The sequence below is a fragment of the Pseudochaenichthys georgianus genome, chromosome 8 (assembly GCF_902827115.2).
Source record: "Pseudochaenichthys georgianus chromosome 8, fPseGeo1.2, whole genome shotgun sequence".
In the NCBI taxonomy this organism is placed as follows: domain Eukaryota; kingdom Metazoa; phylum Chordata; class Actinopteri; order Perciformes; family Channichthyidae; genus Pseudochaenichthys; species Pseudochaenichthys georgianus.
The window spans coordinates 27,605,155-27,624,356 of record NC_047510.2 but is presented as its reverse complement, the minus strand read 5'-3'; positions in this window follow the sequence as shown (position 1 = coordinate 27,624,356).

Below are 19,202 nucleotides of genomic sequence, written 5' to 3'. Positions count from 1 at the left end.
TCTGTTTTAAGCTAAGCTAAAGTACACGTCTGCACATTTAGCAGAAACAAAAGTGTGGTTTTGACCTGATCACCTGGCTCTTGGACTAAGCAGAGAATTCCAAAATGTCAAACCATTATTTTAAGCAAAACATCACAAACATGGGTGTGTTTAAAGCAGGCAAAGAGTGACCAAGAAATCTATCAATTCCATGTATTTCTGGTGGGTTTTTCATGATATATTATCCCATTTAAAGGGGCCCTATTATGCTTTTTGGGGTCTTCCCTCTTTTTTTATATAGGTTGTTGTGCATGTACAGTACTGGAAATGTTCTGCAAAGTCTAAAATCCCCAAGTCCCTTCCTAAAAAAGCCTCCATTAGACTCCTTTGTTTACTTTGGTAACATAGTGACATCACAGCGGTTGACCAATCACAACAGAGCCGGCAAGCTAACCAATCAGAGCAGACTGGGCTCTGGTTTCAGACAGAGGGTGAAAAGAGGTAGTATGAGAAAAATAAAGAGCTTTTTGAACATTAAAGCATGGAAACCTGTCACAGTAGAGGCACTAAATACAAATATCAACCTGAAAATTAGCACAATATTTCCTCTTTAAAAAACAACAACATTTGGGCACCCAGCAATATGCCAGCCTGCTGCATTACAGAAAACACATTCCTAATGTATCCTTCATGTAATCTTGACATTTAGATCACACAGTATTTTATTTATCAGCTCTACAGTCGACATGGAGTTGACGCAGACTCGCTGTAGATCAAAGCTCGAGGCTCTGTGTGAAGACTGATGGCTTTCCAATCTGCTCCTGTCTGCTGAACACCGCTGTCACACCATATTCCAACAACACAGATAACCTATTTAGAGATTAAACCCTGTCTCATAAAACACATTAACGTGTCAGCCATGGTCTGAACCATTTGGGAGATGTTCGGGCTGTCTGGGTTTTTCATGATGACATTGCACTTAACATGGTTTTGTTCCCTGCAATGACATGTTCTTGGCCGACATCCTGTTAGTTTTTATTTTCCACGTGATTTCATTTTCCTGCAGCCCATCTGCTCCATACTTGACCTCTTTACTAAAGCAGACTAAGAGCCAAACCATTAGCGTTTATCAAGCATGTCTTCTGACAGAAATAAGCTTTTATATTGTAATTGTTATTGAAGTACACCATTATATTATATGCTTTATTTGTCTGAGTGAGAGAGGGAGAATGAATTTGTTTTTCCTTCATTCTTCCCCCCCCATGAGCTGTTTACCCTCAAACTGTTTATTATTGTCAGTGGAGAGCTTAAGTGTCACATACATAATGGACCGCAAAATTATAGTTCTGGGGCAAAACCTGAATGCTTGTAATTGTACTTGTGTATCAGCCTTCAAAGCCCATGTCAATTCATCTCCAATAAATATTTAATGCTTCCCGTATATTCACTCACGCAGTCATTAAGATTCTCATTTGATTTTTCAGCCTTTAGAAACTCAAACTAATTTGGCGCAGCTAATTGCTTTCCCTCTCAGACTTCAGGATGTCTCTGAGCGACCGTTTCTCTGACGCCGGTTGTGTTTCTTTAATAACAAATGGATCTATAAGTAAAGATCGGAGAATGGTAGCCTACCAGGGCTGGCAGTGAGGAATAAGTCTTGACAGCGTTATTGAGGGAAATATATTGTTTTCTGGGACGTTTGAAAGCTCATCCTGGAGTCTTGTGAGAGCAGTGAGAATTTTCTTGGTAGAGTTATAAATGCACTCTGCCACCCCTGAGGAACACCTTATGGCATCAGAGGAGCTTAAAGGGATTAAGAGTAAAGTACAGCACAACATAACCTCTATTTACAGTCTCAGTTTGGGGACGGGTGGCGCAGTGGTCTGTGCATCCGATCATCAGATCAAGGGGGAATGCTGGGGAACTCCAGTTTGAAACCCGCTCCCGCCCCCACTGCGTCAGGCCGTTGTGTCCTTGGGCAAGACACTTCACCGGGATTTGCTCCTGTGGGTATTGTCCACATGTATAATATCAATGTGTACTTGTAAAAGCGCCTCGATGACCTCGAGGCGTGAAGATGGACAGTGTGGTGCAGTGCGCTGTGCAATGATCATCAGATCAAGGGGTGAAACCCGCCGCTGCTGCGTCTGTAAAGCCGGTGTGTCCTTGGGCAAGACACTTCACCTGAACTTGCTCCTGTGGGTATTGTCCACAGTATCTGACCATTGCATGTATGATATATGTGTAATGTGTGTATATGTAAAGCGCTTTGAGTCATTGAAAAAGCGCTATAATAAATGTAAGGAATTATTATTATTATTAGTCCTCCATATTATAAGATATGTTCACTGCATGTTTGGAAACTTGGGGATATATATACGTTTCCTCATGTCAAAGACTTCATGCTTTGTACAGTCTTGCTCGTCTCCTTGTGGGAAATGCCTTTACTGTAGGCGGCTGGCAGATGCACTGACATGACTACGACTTCAAACACACCGGAAAATCCCGCTCCACCCTGTTCCCCGAAGTGCTCGTGTCACATGAACTCTCTATAAGGGGTATAATGAAATATAGGACATATTGAAATAATAGTAGCATCCACTCTTTGCCTTCGAGCACTGTTGTGTAACTTTGATAGAAGAAATAACGCAATCTCTAACACATGTTAAGTTATATTTACAGGAAATGAAACCCATATTTGCTCAGCTCAGTACACTCTGGGGCAAGATGGTTATGATACCAACATGAGTTGTGCATTACCATTACATTCGATACCATCTCTCACTCACTACTCCTGGACCATCTGGCTGGCATTGGGATCACTGGTGTTGCACTATCCTGGTTCTCATCATACCTCACTGACAGACAACAGTTTGTACAACTCGGTAATCACAAGTCACAAGAAAGTGCTATTTCACTGGGTGTCCCCCAGGGGTCAGTACTGGGTCCACTCCTATTCATCATATATCTCCTCCCCCTGGGCAAAATCCTCCGTCACCATGAGGTTAATTTTCACTGCTACGCCGATGACACACAGGTCTACATTTCCTCCAAACCCACCACTGCCCTCCCCCCAACCTCCCTCACCACCTGCCTTGAGGACATCAGGAGCTGGATGAGCAGGAACCTCCTGAAGCTTAGCGGTAGCAAAACTGGCTCCAAATCCACCCTCACCAATTCACATATCACCCCAGCATCAAACATCATCATCGACGGCTTCCCCATACCTTTCGCTGCCCAAGTGAAAAGCCTCGGTGTCATTCTGGACGGCTCCCTCTCATTCGCACCACACATAAAAAACATCACCAGCCTTCTTCCATCTTCGGAACATCTCCAGACTCCGCTCATCTCTGTCCCAACCCAGCACTGAAATCCTGGTCCACTCATTCGTCACATCCCGGATTGATTACTGCAATGCACTTCTGACTGGCCTTCCCATCAAGCTCCTCAATAGACTGCAAATAATCCAGAACTCTGCTGCCCGGATCATCACCCGCACCAACTCATCCGACCACATCACCCCCATTCTCACTCAGCTACACTGGCTTCCTGTACGCTACCGTATTGACTACAAAAACATTCTACTCATATACAAAGCTGTCCATAACCTTGCCCCCATCTACATCTCTGACCTCCTTCAGGAGTACACCCCCTCCCGCACCCTCCGCTCTTCGTCCGTAGGACTTCTCACCGTCCCAAGCTATCGCCTCAAAACCATGGGTGCTCGAGCTTTCAGCTGCTCGGCTCCCAGACTCTGGAACACCCTGCCACGACACATCCGACAGTCTGATTCCATAACAACATTCAAAACCCAACTCAAAACCCACCTGTTCAAACTGGCATTTTCTCTATAATCTGTACCCTGTGTCCTTTTGTGTCCTTTTGTAGTCAATTTCCTGTTGTTTGTCTTGTCTTACCCCGGCTGATACTTCACTAAATCCACTGTTTTAATTTGTAAGGTAAAATTGTAAATGTAAATTGTAAATCTGTAACCCTGTAAGGTGTCCTTGGGTGTTATGAAAGGCGCCCCCCAAAATAAATGTATTATTATTATTATTATTACTACTTGAAACTGGTTTTAACCCCATCTCAAGGTCTGATTCACAAAATATACTGTGCTGATGATATTACAGGGCACTTGCTAAATTGAAGTGAATATTGGTAGCTAATGTTAGCAAAACTGTGTCTTGAGAATATTCAACTAGAAATGATGGTTCAAAATGATGATTCGTGCATTGCCCTTAACGTCAAGTTACTGCTCACTGTTAACTAGTTGTAAATTGTAAATGAACAGACCAATAGGTGATTATTTCAAACACTGCCATGCTTTATCTTTCACTCTGTCAGATGTCTTGTTGATGCTGTCTTGAAAGCAACAGACGAAAATCAAAGGAAATTCAATTTGATCTTTTTGCCACCTTTGGTAACGGTTCAACAGAAGTCACAAATGATACCTTCAATGTGTGCATCTTCATCATCCTTTTAGAGGTGAATCTTGTATCTCCCCAGTCAACTGACGACTAAGCTAACTTGCACTGATTTGCACTAAGCTGAGAAAAAATCAGATGCAGTTGAAAAGTGTTTCCTTATGCTGGCTGTTGGTAGAAATTATCATCAGTCTCAGTCTATCTTTCTCTTTTGTAGATGACATTAAGTGTAACAGCCAGACTTTGATGTCCAAGGGCAGAGTACAAACGAGGACATGAGCTCAACAACTCGAAGGTGTGCATGTTGATGATGCATTTGTGGTACCATATGCTTGTAGTTTCACTAAAGTAATTTGCCGGCTGCCCACTATATAAACAGGGTAAGAGGTGGGACATGTTGACAGACAAATGTCCCTCACCTTGTCTGTTGATGGAAATGTTACGGGTGAAGGCTTTGATTACAATGTCTTGAACTCAACAACTGATTCTGCTCCGGTGCGCTGAAGCTACTCATTTCATTGATTGACAGGTTATTGCTACCTCCTGAGCAGTGTTGACCTGCTTTGGTACGGTGGTTGTTTACCATTTTGTTAAAGAATAATGAAAATGGGGAACAAATAGACACCAAATAATTCAATATAATATCGTACACACACTTGTTATGAACTACACACATAAAGACAGGAACATTTGGTTTATCTGCATGCATGTGAAAATTGTTTCTTTTGTTTTCTTTTTCTTTTCAAAATATTTAGTTGTTGATCTCTTCTGATATTGTGTGAGGTCGATAATGTAAGGCCTGGTGTGCGACCCTCTAACCTCTTCTGTAAAAAAGTCCAGAGGCATTTTTCGTCATCTTTGGCAAGACCCAAAGCTTAGGGTTAGGAAATACAGGCAAGGTCAGGATACACAAGCATCTGCCCTCTTCTCTTGAAACAGCATGTTAGGGTACAAAGACTTCCTGAAAAGCAATAAAGGGTTAGACATTATGTTCCCACCTTATGACCCCAAGCAGATATTACACCATTGTGCTGATTTCCAGGTATTGGTTGCCTGTAGGCGCTGAATTTACAATATGTAACTCATGACGGTATCAAAGAGTACAGATGAAGTAGAGGCTAATATGGTGTAATAATACATAAACACTAGAATGTGGCATCCGCTGGGGAAATTAACAAAAACAGCAACTGCAGCACTTTTTTTATCTGCAATTTCGGTTTCATTGCTTCTGGCATTAGATTTTATGTTGATCTATAATAATTTTGAAAATGTGTGCTGATAAAGTTCTTCCAATGAGATAAAAACAATGAAGACTAAAAGTGACCATTAGAAGTGAGCTGGAAGCACTGAGCTCTGTGTCTCCATTTAAAAGAAGACAGTGGTACACTTGCTGTACGTAATACATCAGGGCAGCTTTGGTTACGGTAAAGCCACTCTGACACGTAATTATTAATTATTCATCTTCATTACATCCAGTTTTCTGGTACAACACAATCCCAAGTTGCTTCACTCTCTTCCTTCCTATATCGCAGAGTGCAGCCATTAGTGAAGCGTAATAAATAAAACTTGCCTTTCCGTCAAGAGTATGCCGCTTTACATTTAAAAAAACATTAGATGATGCCCTGTTCGTAAGCTTCGAAGCACTAGATTTCTCTTTAATCTACAGGTACAGCCCACACACTGCCTCTAAGGATAACACTATTTTTAAAAACCTCTATTTAATATAACTTCTCAAGCTGTGAAAAAATATGTAACTCTTTTACTACAGATTGATGGTTTCACATTAAAAAAAAAAAAGAACATCGTAATTTAAGAAATTTAAAAGCCGATTTGGGCAAAACACTTGGACACTTTATAGTTTTCTTAAGTCACAGAGAATAAATAAAAGTCTTAATGTGTCTGTTGTAGAGTTTTACACCCAACAGAGTTTCATTATTGTTTCATTTATAAACACTTCCTCCTCACTGCTGCCGAGTCCCTTTTTCTTTTTCTGTTGACTCTCAATGGAGCTGTAGATCACGGAGACAACAGGAGACTGGAGAACAAAATGCTCTTAGAGCAATAAGAATTTCATTTTAAACAGCCGATGGTTACAATTTAAGCTGATTTAAGCTTTTTTCCAGGACAACTGAAATACATATCTTTCTTCTCCCGGCACCTTTTACCTGAGACGCATCCGTATTATTGAGACAATCAATCACTGTCATCCACAAGACGCCACTCTGACTGTACATGGGGACATACTTTGGCTGATAACATGTCATTTTCCTCCTCCCCCTTGTGCTTGCGGTGGATCATTAATGCAGTCCTGCTCTGTATGGTCCGGCCTGCGTGAGTATTTATTAGCAGCTGTCACATATTGGCTGCAACAATAATTAGTCACCGTAAAGTCATTTGGGTCCTAATTACGGGCGGGTTCCACCGTCAGGGTGATCAATCAACCAGGCACATGTCGCAAATGCGGCATCACCTGCCAAACATGTCAATGCCTCGTCCCTACAGTGCATAACGAGGTGATACAGTAGGACGATACTGTAATGACTCAGCAGGGAGAGCGTTAATACATTCACATGTAGTTGCTTTTTTTAACTGCGAGTGAGTGGTGAGGTATGCCTTATTCATGTGATTTAACACTTTATCTGGTCATTACTTATCAGGATTTGAATTCTATCCATTAGTGAAACATAACTAAGAAGAGGAACATGGTCATTTCCCTCCAGAAAAGTGGCTAATGAAAAAGTTCACATCCATTAGAGCTTGTCACCCTTTTGTAAGTTTTTAAATCTCACACTCATCCTCCATTTTTCTTTTGAGTTCATCCTCTTAACACCTGCGACCATCCTAACATCTCTAATCCAAAATATACTGTTGCTTTTAAGATAGATCCTGCATCCTCTTGAGAGCTTACACAAATTATCGGATGTTTACCTGCTGTAAATAATTGGCACAAAGGCTTAACAGTGTGGCCGAGTGTGTGTGTGCTGCGAGTGATGAGGGTACATTTATGTGTGTGTATGCGCAATTGCATGATGCACGGCCTGTCGACTCGACAGCCATTGATCCATAACATTCCCTGCAGTAAAAGTGTGTGAGCGTGCTTTTTTATTTTGTTCCCATTGTGACCAATGTACCACTTGCAATGTGCAAAACAGGCACATTTGTTTAGCTCAGCATGCTATAGCACCTGTGAGCATCTATGTATATCTCCAGCTGTGTGTGTGTGTGTGTGTGTGTGTGTGTGTGTGTGTGTGTGTGTGTGTGTGTGTGTGTGTGTGTGTGTGTGTGTGTGTGTGGGGGTGTGTGTGTGTGTGTGTGTGTGTGTGTGTGTGTGTGTGTGTGTGTGTGTGTGTGTGTGTGTGTGTGTGTGTGTGTGTGTGTGTGTGTGTGTGTGTGTGTGTGTGTGTGTGTGTGTGTGTGTGTGTGTGTGCTGGACATGGATGGGTTATAAAACAAACCTGAAAGGGCCCCTGCCCGTTGGTGTGCACATTATCATCAGCTGGCCCCTTTTATGGCCTGCCACACCCCTCAGCCGCACCACAGCTCACTGGTGTTTTATGGGTGCTGCTCTCACATACAGTACGAGGCTGCAGGAAGGGTGGGGGGGCTTAGTTGTAAATTAGAGACTGCCGGCTGTGGTGAAGGTACCGGAACGATCACAAAGCTCTTGCCTCGTGAAATATCTGTCCCCCGATGGAGAAGGAATGATGAGGTGGGCAAGGCGATAACATGAGAACTACAGAATCCACTGACACTTCACTAACCAGATCACCGTCGCCAAGCAAAACGTGTGGAACATTACTTTAAGAGAGGCCTGATTACATACATGCATCAAGAGGAAAGTGATGATTCAACAGTGATTAGATGCTTTGTGTTAGTGTGAGTCGGAGGGTTTCATGATTTGAGAGCCATGTTTGGCTCTCAACACCTCTCGAATTCCGTTTATCTTGAATTTCAAAGTTGAGGTTTTTCTCTTGGCCAGTGATTCAGGTAGTCTGACCCAGATACGGAGCAGAATTATTGTGTCTCTGATCGTGGTCTAATTCCAGTATAACTGAGTGCAGCAGCAGCTTAAATTATGGTGTTTATTTATATATTATTTTCGGTAAAATCTGTGTTATCCCCTATCACGACCTGATGCTTTTTTCAGCTCCTGTGCCAAAATGCTGCGAGCTCATGTTCCAACAGATGTACTGATATTTGCGAGATTATGGGATCAGCAGAAATCAGGCCACTGCAGCTCTCCGGGCTTTTGACTGAGCAATAGTGCGCACTATCATCATCATTGTCTTTGTGATATAATCTATACATTATTTGGTTATGCAATTTGTGACATACCTAATCAATCCTTCCCGGGGGAATACTTTGTAGATTTAATAGATGAATGTCAAAACACCGCGTTAGTGACACACTTAATAACAATAAATATAGTTGTTACAAAGTATAGTCAAAGTCACCATTTTGGTGGACATAAATGGAAGAAAAACACATTTTGAGTGAAGGTACACTAAATGATTTCTCTCATGTTATGCTACTTTATTAAAAATATATTTCACAACAGTCTGCAGGGGAAATATTTGCAAATTAAGATTTTATAAATAATGAATTATTACGATAATGTGTTATCAGTTTTACTGTACATCATTTAAGCGGGGGCGGCTGTGAAAACATTAACATATGAATATGAACTACTATTCAAAGGAAGTAACAATGTGCATGGTTGACTGCGTCTTATTTTTCAAATGGTGGCATTGCCTGTTTAGAAAAGGATGTAAAGACTGGTTTTACAGCAGCAAACGTTTCGACTTTGTTCCGCGAGGTCTTAAATCAGGATTGTGAGGATCTGCAAACAGGACCAAACATTATTGTCTAAATTACTTAGCAATCTTCTACATTATTGATATGCTTCATTAAGGAGAGATTCATTGTGTGTTGGCATCCTTATCGCCCAGAGTCACCAGTGCTGAGTTGTTGCACTGCTGACGGTGCATTAGTGGACGATAACGGGATCTTTGCTGTCACTTTGAATGATGCCACACCTCCGGTCATCATGTACCACCTCAACCTGTGAGCTACACCTTGCTACACATACTTATGCATAGAAATACATCACTATCAGTTAAGAAGGGAATTTGGGCATTAGCTGTTACTGTATTATTGATTCGAAATAAACTGCTTTGTAATGGCTTTGTATAAAACACTGTTATGAACTGAGACACAGGACCCAAAACCAGGACTTGGAGACAGATGTCCAAAAATTGAAAGTAGTATAATAACAAAAACTAAGTCGTACTTCCAAAAATAAACTGACATGACAAAAGATATATTTCTCAAAGTAAAGTTTCAGGAGTCAAAAGGACCAGGTTCTCACGGCATGAAACATAACGAACTGACAAGGGAACAAAGAAACACAAGGGTTGCGGTCGGATAATACAAAAATCAGCTCCTAAATTCTAACCCTATCGTCTATTCCTTGACCTCTGAGTGAAACGTCACTGGGTTAAGGGATAGTGGATAGGAGAATTCAAAAGGACTTTGGAGAAGAGACTGCGGTGCTTAGAGAATCGACTGCACTTTCACTATCCGACGTGTTTATGATGCGCCAGCGGACGTCATAAATGTGCGTCTGCTGCTGTGGGGAAACTATGGAAACTACAGTTTTCTATACAGCGGACTACAACATGGATGTTTAATAAGAACGAGGGACTACTGTAAACTCATCTAGAGACTCTGCTCCGTGCTCTGATGCTGCTGCTTTGCTTTATGAACGTGGACAACAGAGAAACATATTCTTCATGACCAAAGTTGGAATTGAAATTTTAAAAAAAGTTAAACTTATGCTCATCACCCTCTCCCTCCGGTCCACATTAATACAGATGATCCCAATACGTATGATTGTATGAAAATATCTTAAAAATAAATACAAATGTATTTATTATAAACGTTAGTCCTTAACATCTATCACTGTGTATATCACTCAAACATCTTTTAAAAGTTGAACAACCCCCACACAGCTCAGTAAAGACTTTATTTGATCATATCAGTAAAAACTAACGTTCATATTTCTTTTTGATTATAATACGTTCAAAACAAAGCACTTTGGCAACTTACCACATACGTTTTAAAATGCTTAATAAGCACCGTAACTTTCATGATATAATTTCTCCGTCATAATCGGTTGTTTCCGTGAACGGCCGACTGTTGTGTGACGGCAAATGCTGCGGCTGCAAGGCATTGTGGGGCAGCACTTTCTCCTCTCCTTTCCTCAAGGGAGGTCCAGTGGTTCCTAAGCTAAAGGAGGTTATAAAGGAAGTTTGAAACCTCCTTTCCTATCATCTAGAGAATTGGAACGGCACTTATCATGGCTGCCACTGAGGGACTTCCGGGTCATTTCACTCCATTAGGACGGTTCCTAAGCTAAATGGACTATTCGACTTCAGCCAAGGGCTATTTATAGGCAGGGTTGCCAACTCTCACGCATCTGGCGTGTGACACACGCTTTCACTCTCAATCTCACGCTCTCACGCTGCCCAAACTATTCTCACGCCAAAACAAGAATACCGAAGTCTAGAAACGGTTTTGAAAACTTTTGTCACGTAGTGATCGTCTTCTCAATAGAACATCTTTGATAATGTCTTCTGGCCAATCAGAATCACGATAACGGCGTGGTGTTGTTGCAGGAAGTCCCGTACAGTACATCGATACAATATTACGTGTTGATAGAAATCAACACGTAATGAAATAAGACCCCACGGTTTGATGATTGATAGGTGTGTGGGCTGTCTTTCATGTTGACACACAGAACAATGGGGGCTATCAACCCTTATCCATAATGTAAAGTCATTAACACAGCTTCTTCCCTCTTCTCTCTGTGAGGAGCAGCAGGTTCAGCTTTCAGAACAAAGTAACACAAAACTAAAATGGCATTCATTTTTTTTAAATATGTCGTGTAGTAATAGATGTATTTATTTTTCTTCTCAAGAGAGTAGCAGAATGTGTATTTTATGTTAGTATTTAAAAAAATCTCCTGGGGGAGAATCCCCCCAGACAGCATGTCAACTCTTTCACCTGTGTGTAAATTGCAGGATTGGCTCCAGTTCGCCCTTTTTATTTACTACAAGACAAATGTGCCCTTTTATTTCATACAGTTCAATTTGGATTGAGACAGGGAAATAATCTAAACCTCACGCGTGGCGTTTCACTGTCAAGGGGAGCGTGTATGTAATTACATTGCAAATACTGACTTCACCCCACCACTGTATGGGTTATCCCCAGGGTTGGGAGGGTTACTTTGTAAATGTAATCAGTTACTGATTACTGAATACATGGCTCTGAAAGTAATCCGAATACAGTTACAGTTACGTGTCTTAAAACATAATCAGATTACTTTTAGATTACTTTTGGATTACTTTCTTTTTCCATCACAGATGGGTATGTTTTGGTGAACAGGAGACACAAAAAGCAAAAGGAAACTGAACGTGTTTTTACTGTTTTAATGGCGTATCAAGAGCACAACTGAAACATCACCTTTGAAACGATGCAACAACATAATACAGCTTTGGGATCAGATTACTCGTTTTTCAAATGTAACGCGAGCTGAATACAGTTACTTGATTTTTGTATTCTGATTACGTAACGCTGTTACATGTATTCCGTTACAACACAACCAACCCTGGTTATCCCTACCATAGTTTATCCAACAGAAATACTCCGGAGCCGCAACTGCCGCCCCGTATTGCGCATGCGCAGATCTAAGATACAGTAGAAATGATAAAAAGTAAAAGTCTGCTGCTTGTTCTACGAGGCCAAAATAGAGTCAAAGAGTATATGAGAGTGAGAGTGTGTTAATTAATATATTTGGCAGTTCGGAGTAAGTCTGTAGATTTGTTTGTGTGTGTGTTTCATGTATAGGCCTCTCACGATAATTAATTTTGTTGGATACATTTTCCCACAAATTATTGCGATAATATTGTCGGCACCGTTGTATGACCATTTAGACCACTGACATAATGATAATATATAATAATAATTCAAGTACATCCTTTCAAACGGCTAGTCACATCCTCATGTAAATGTCAATTTATCGAGTTCATTTTTATTTATCAAACCATAAGTCAATTAATTGCTTATCGCGACAGGCACACAATAAAACAGTGGAAACAACATGTGTTTGACTTTCATTAGTGAATGAAACTTTGTGCCCTTTATAGTCTGTGTCCAATATTGTGTATTTGTATATATTGTATATCCTATATATATGCTAAGGTCCCGCTGCTGACACGATAGCAGTCATTTAGTGCGCATATGTGTATTTAAACCCATGATATCAAAATCTCACTCCAGCCAGGTACCCAAAGTTGGCAACCCTGTTTATAGGTGAGGAGGACGGGCACAGGTGAAGACTATCAGGGCAGGGCCAAGCAATCTCAAGGGCGGGAAATGTGGGATCTGGAATGAGAGGGAAGGATTACTTTCAAAATAAAAACAGGAAGTGACAAGATCAAAACACAAGACTAGAGTAAAAAACATAACTTAACGTAACATAACTGTCGAGTCACAACAAACACCTGTTACAATGCCTTCTTCTAATCATCAATGCAACTCATTCATTTAGCCAAACATATGCAGAGTGTGAGCATGATGGTGATCTGTGGAGAAACTCCTGTGGGCATAGGATGCTGCTTATTTATTTAATGTATAAAACCTCCACTCCACTTGGTCCGACAGTGGTCAAAGAGTGTCATCAAGTTTATAGAGGAACCAAAATCCAACAAGAGCAAACAATGGCAAAATGGCAGGACGTTGGAGTAAAGCACACAAAAAAAAGAGTGGCACTTTCTTTTCTCTGATGTAGACATTCCCAATAGTTAGGTGTTACGGTGTCAAACTTTACTGTTTTCAATCGCTCTCCCTGCTCTCATTAGCCTTGTTTCCAGCCGCACCAAACAGCTGTTTTATATCAAAGAGCTGCAATAAACCAACTGCACCCTGCTGAAAAAGGCACATAACAGAGTTAGCAGCTAGCTGGTGAAGATAGGAGCATTTAGCAGCTTAACTGCCACATATTTCCCTCAGGGGTTAGACCAGAGCAGAGATTTAAAGAAGAAAGTGAAGTTAGGAGTCTTCAGATGGCCAGAAACAAACTCCAAATAAATGCTAATGTAGCTTTGTGTTTGCCTTTGATTGCCAACACATTCTAAATATTTTATATGGTAATAAAAGATATATTTTGTCTTTAAAGCTTTTTTAACTTCCCCGAAGTGCCCAAAAATAAATAATACAGCTTTTACACAAATGTAAAGCTTGTTTTTTTGGCCTTTCACCCCTATTTTATAGAGGTAATATACACCTATCTGTCCACACCAGTCTAAAAGTAAAAGTTTACTTTGTGTTACCGTGTCGCAGTTCTTTCTAAATATAGTTTAAAAGAGGTACAAACAGAAAGAAGATTGTGATCATGCAGAGCGTCTTCTTTAGTTACATTATAATCCTGCTTTTATCTAGATTTAAATTTGGTTAGATAATTCTCTTTTGTTTTAATAATTGATGTCAATGAGACCCACACACACTTCAGAGTGTATTTCTGACAGAGGGGAAGAAAAAACACCCGTCTTGTGAATTCCGTTCACATGTGGGTCGATGTCACCAGATGCAATATCTAAACCCTTGTCTTCCCGTGTCAATAGGAGTCTCGGCGATCTTATTTTGAGCGGTAACCTTTATCCAGCTGACTACTGTGTTCTTATAACCAAGTCATAAATCACACATGACGCCTGTCACACAGAGCAGAGGTGCTGCATGGATTTCTGCTTCAGTTGGTCTCATCAAATATCATTCAAGATGATAATCCTAGTGGTGGAGGAGGATCTGGGGGGGGTGTGTGTGTGTGTGTGTGTGTGTGTGTGTGTGTGTGTGTGTGTGTGTGTGTGTGTGTGTGTGTGTGTGTGTGTGTGTGTGTGTGTGTGTGTGTGTGTGTGTGTGTGTGTGTGTGTGTGTGTGTGTGTGTGTGTGTGTGTGTGTGTGTGTGTGTGTGTGTGTGTGCGCGCCTGTCTACCTCTCACTCTGTGTCAGAGTAGAGCTCATTCAAACACACTTTATTAGATGTGGTTCAGGGTTATGACGTGTGACCTTTGCCTCAGTTCAACTATTAGTTCTGGCAGGATTCATTCATGTTCAGAAATGACAGTGACATCATGTTCAATTTAAGTCCACTCTGACATTTAGTTTAGTTGTTATGTAATGGATTTAAACTTATTTTACATAATAGGTTACAATATCTGGTTATTTCGCTGTCTGTTTGTTAACATGATTATGGAAAATAATACTGACCTGATTGTCATGAAACTGTGTGAAAGGGTGTAGCATTGGCCAACGAAGCGGCCAATAGAAAGTCTGAGCTCATCTGAATTAAGAGGCGGTAACACTCGTTATTTTTAAGTTATGGAACGACCTTGGAAAAGGTCTTGTTGGAGGTTCTAGATGACATCTGTTATTTCCCAATTCTTTCCTCGGATGATTCCTGAAAATAATAATATAATGTGGTTTCTAATAAATATAGATAAAGGTCTGAGGTCAGTTAGTTGTGTTGAGTTCATAGGCCATGATGATTTCCAGAAGAATTCTCTTAAAAGAAAAGCTAATTCATGTAAATAATAAACCTATTTCTTACTTATTTTTTAATTGAATATGAATGGTTTTATATGTCCCTTAGTGCATGACAGGAAATCCTGGAGTAGTCAGTGAAAGTACTTTTGTTATCGCTTAATCTTAATGTTTCAGGGTCTTTAATTGTCAATGCAATCAAAATGTAATGAATATTTAAGTCATCAGGGATTTGCATGGACTAAACTACCAGTAGATGAGCTCTGATAGGGCGATGAATCCACTCAGAAAGCCTCTGCAGAAATACTGTGAATCAAGCTCAGCGGGATTGAGACATGCAAGAGCGGCATGTGAGCAGGAGGTGGACGATCCGTAATCCATTGAGAAAAAGAGAAGGGGATTGAAAAGAACAAATCGCAGTGTCGATCAGGATCAGGAGGAGCATTTGCGTCATGCAGCTGTGACGTTCCATCATGACATCTGGAGGAAGGAAGACGCATGTGGACGAAGCAATCATGGCTTCTCCCCCCCCCATGGCTCTGTTCGGCGTGAGTTACTGCAGCCGAGGAGCGAGTGTAGCCAAGAGTACAGTCCATCAGCCGCAACATATGGCACAACGCTGTTTACAGTAGATACACATCAGCACTGAATGTGGCTGTTGCTGCTGTAAGCACAGATTGGAGCCACAGGTGATAATACACACATTATTGGTTTATACACGTGATTAAAATCAGCTTTGAATACACTGAACGGCTGTTTCGGAGCACAAAGCTAGGGAGGTTAACACACTTTGGCAATATGTGTTGCGGTTGTGATTTCTTCAGTGGTGAACCGTCAGGGCCTTCGAGGTATTCAGAGAATACCCTGGAACGCTCAGATAAAACAAACAAAAAATCGATTTAATTATATAAATAACATTTTATAAAATGTAAATAAAATGAATAAATGAGAATGGTATCTGTGTTGTTGATTTGTTTGTCTTTCTCGGTCCATGCACTACGCATTTCAGTAGTTTTGTGTTGCAACCAAAAAGCAACCAATCAGATCTCGTTCTGGGAGAATATCCTTCAACCAAGGTATTCTACATCCTTGATCGAATGCCCTGGCCCTTACGTTTGGACTGACAGTTTGTTCAACCAATCATATATTGATTTGTAGCCAATGGGCGTATTCTTTCAGAGTTCCCCTCGGTTCCAGGGTACTCGTTAGTTTACAGGCTCGAGACAGAGGATCTAGGTAAATGCCACAATTCATTTGCCGTTTTATTGTTTTTAACGCTGAAATAGCAACAGGTGAAGATCATGTTGTTGCGGAATTGTTGTCAGTACCCTTTTCAAGACGACAATTCAGTGAAAAGACGGACATTGCTACTGTGTGTGTCTACAGAAGGTCCAGTTGTGATAGACACGGTTCGCCACTGGATTTCTCACACTGGTTTCTGAAATATGTTCGGATCACCGCTTGCTGCAGTCTTGTCAGGTGTTTAAAGCTGAGGAAGTGTATAATTCAGTGTTGCCAAAGACTACAAATGTTGGCAATACTCTGAATAGTTGGAATAAACAAGCAGTGACCACCACGGCTGTGGCTTTCATTAACTGCCAGCAAATCCCCATAACATTCTCTCTAAAGATCAATATCTCTTTAATAATTAGCCAAAAAAAGACATTGACTGCGTTTTAACTGAGAAATTGAAGGGTTTTCTAATCAAATTAGTTTCTGGCAAGTTTTCTGTGGGCAGCCTCTAGTTGGACGAACTGCATCCTAAGGCACCTTCACCATGAGGCTCCAGCATGAGACTGTGGGGACTGCCGCTTGCTAACTGCATACAAAAAGTTCCCTGCCAAAATGAGAAGCGGGCAGTTAAGAAACACATCACGTACTCTGACTTTTGCTTGCATAACTGTGAATCTCACTCGAATATGACTGAAGCTTATAGCTGTCTCGAGACTTTTTACTTATGAATAGTAACATTTCAGGGAATGTCATCATCATCCCTCTGGACAGGATCAGGTAACATTTTTAGCTACAAGTATATGTGTGGCATTTTAACATAAAGTCAAGGGTGTTTTCAATAGAATAAAATAGAACTGAAGACATATATGATATGTGCGTAGGCTTACAAAATAGTGATGGAGTTACCAGTGGGATTAACCTGAATTCTTTCTTTTTTTTTCATGTGCGTGCATTCAACCTACAACTCTAATCTCCTCCCTGCTCATCACCATCTGTCATATGTAATCTCAACCACTACTGCTCCACCCTCCACTCATTTCCACTGTCTCTTTCTGACTTTTACCCCTCGTATTATTGGCTTGAACAGCCCGGGACAGGTGGGGGTTTCTTTCAGACTCGGCTACCCCCTCCTTACGCTCTGGAGCCTTGCAGTGAACCTACCGAGGAAGACAGAGTGTGCACATTTACCTCGACATAGAGCAAGTTCAGTAAATGTCAAACCTTCTGAGAGAAGTGCTGATAGGGCACCCAACCAGGTAGCTCATTACTTCCTGCAGAGGCTCTAATTAAAGAGGGATAGTATATATCACATCAGGGCCTGCAAAGAGGCTGGACAAAAGGGCCATCATCTGAATTGGTGGATGATTGTCCGAGAAGCAGTTACTGTATAGTCTTAGTAATGGCACTATATCCTGCTACTCACCCCCTCTGCATCTGAAGAACTATTACCTATGAAAGAGGGAAAATACTTGACTGCCCCAAATCTACTTTCTTACAATGAACTGCTCATAAGGGGCAATGACTGTTTGGAAATGTACATCATTAGCTGTTAGAGAACACTATCACTTACTGTAAGTCTATCTTTTTACCTCTTATCTGCAGCCAATGTCTCAAACATTTGTTGGCTTTTAGAGTGATTTGAGAGATACTGCCTCATCTTATCTGCACCTATATGTAATGGTATATGTTCATGCTGTATCACCTTAAAACACCCTATTTTTACCTGACAAGGAGCTCCTGTGGCTGAGCAAATTATGTCTGTCAGTACCTGAATAAACCTTAAGGGAATAGTTCGACCTTTTGAGAAATATAGTCGCACGCATTGATTTCCTGGAGTCTCCGCCAGTTGCCCTACACGACAACTCTGTGATCTTACTAGTCTCTACATCACAGGCTGCTACTATCTACGCGGCAAATTAAACAGGTTTTTGCTCGAGATAAAGGAAATGATAAACAATACATGACATGATTAATAGAGCAAGTTTGGGGAAATAGCTTTGTTTATCGTCCCATAATTGGTCATCGGAGATTATGTCGATCCGATACTATTTATATTCATTGATCGGCCTGTTCTCCCACATTTCAGAGGTGTATCATGGACAGAATTTGGATACAGTAAAAATAGCACTTTTTCTGTTTCTGTTGCTTTAGTTTCTATGGTTGCAATTTCCCCCCCAAGTGATTTGCAGCCAGGAAATTTGAACCATCATAAACTTGGCGGTGGTAACTCAGGACAAGCCGTACCAAGGCTTCTGAAAGCACCTTTAATCAAAACAAATGTACAGATCACTTATTGAACGTTTTGGAGAGACCTTGACAGCGAATGTCATATAACCGCAACTGTTCGTGTTCCATTCTGTTTTCTGGGCCCTTTGTTGCATATCATATCTCTCCCCACCTCATTGTTACACTGTCCTTTGGTAAATAAGGTGAACATGCCAGAACAATAATCTTAAGAAAAGTAACATTGCTTTCATGCATTAACCTGGAACCAGTTCATAAATATCTCAGCGCGGGCACCTGGTGGCTTTGATCTGGCCTCCTGTGGGATCTTCTCCGTCCTCATCCTGTCGACGAGGAGCCCAGAGGCCTGCTTCCCACTGCTGTGAATCCATGAATAATGACAATTTGCAGGCTCTCTGACATATAAAGTGTGATCAGATTGGCTCTGTAACCCTGACCTTCTATGGTATGAGGAAGACAAGGCTAACAGGAGGAGAGAAAGAGATGGTAAGGTCTGAAGATCACAGGGAACTCTGCTGCAGGACAAAGGCATCTGATCAGATTCAGTTACATGCCAGGATGTTGCCGGGTTGTTATTTTCCTCATGTTATGATATAAAGCGCATTATATCAGTATGTATCCCCGGTACAGAATAAACCGCCACCTCCGTTTCCTCCCTGTATTCAAATGCCTTCACATACATCTCAGTGTGAATATATTTCTGAATATAGCCAAAGGCCA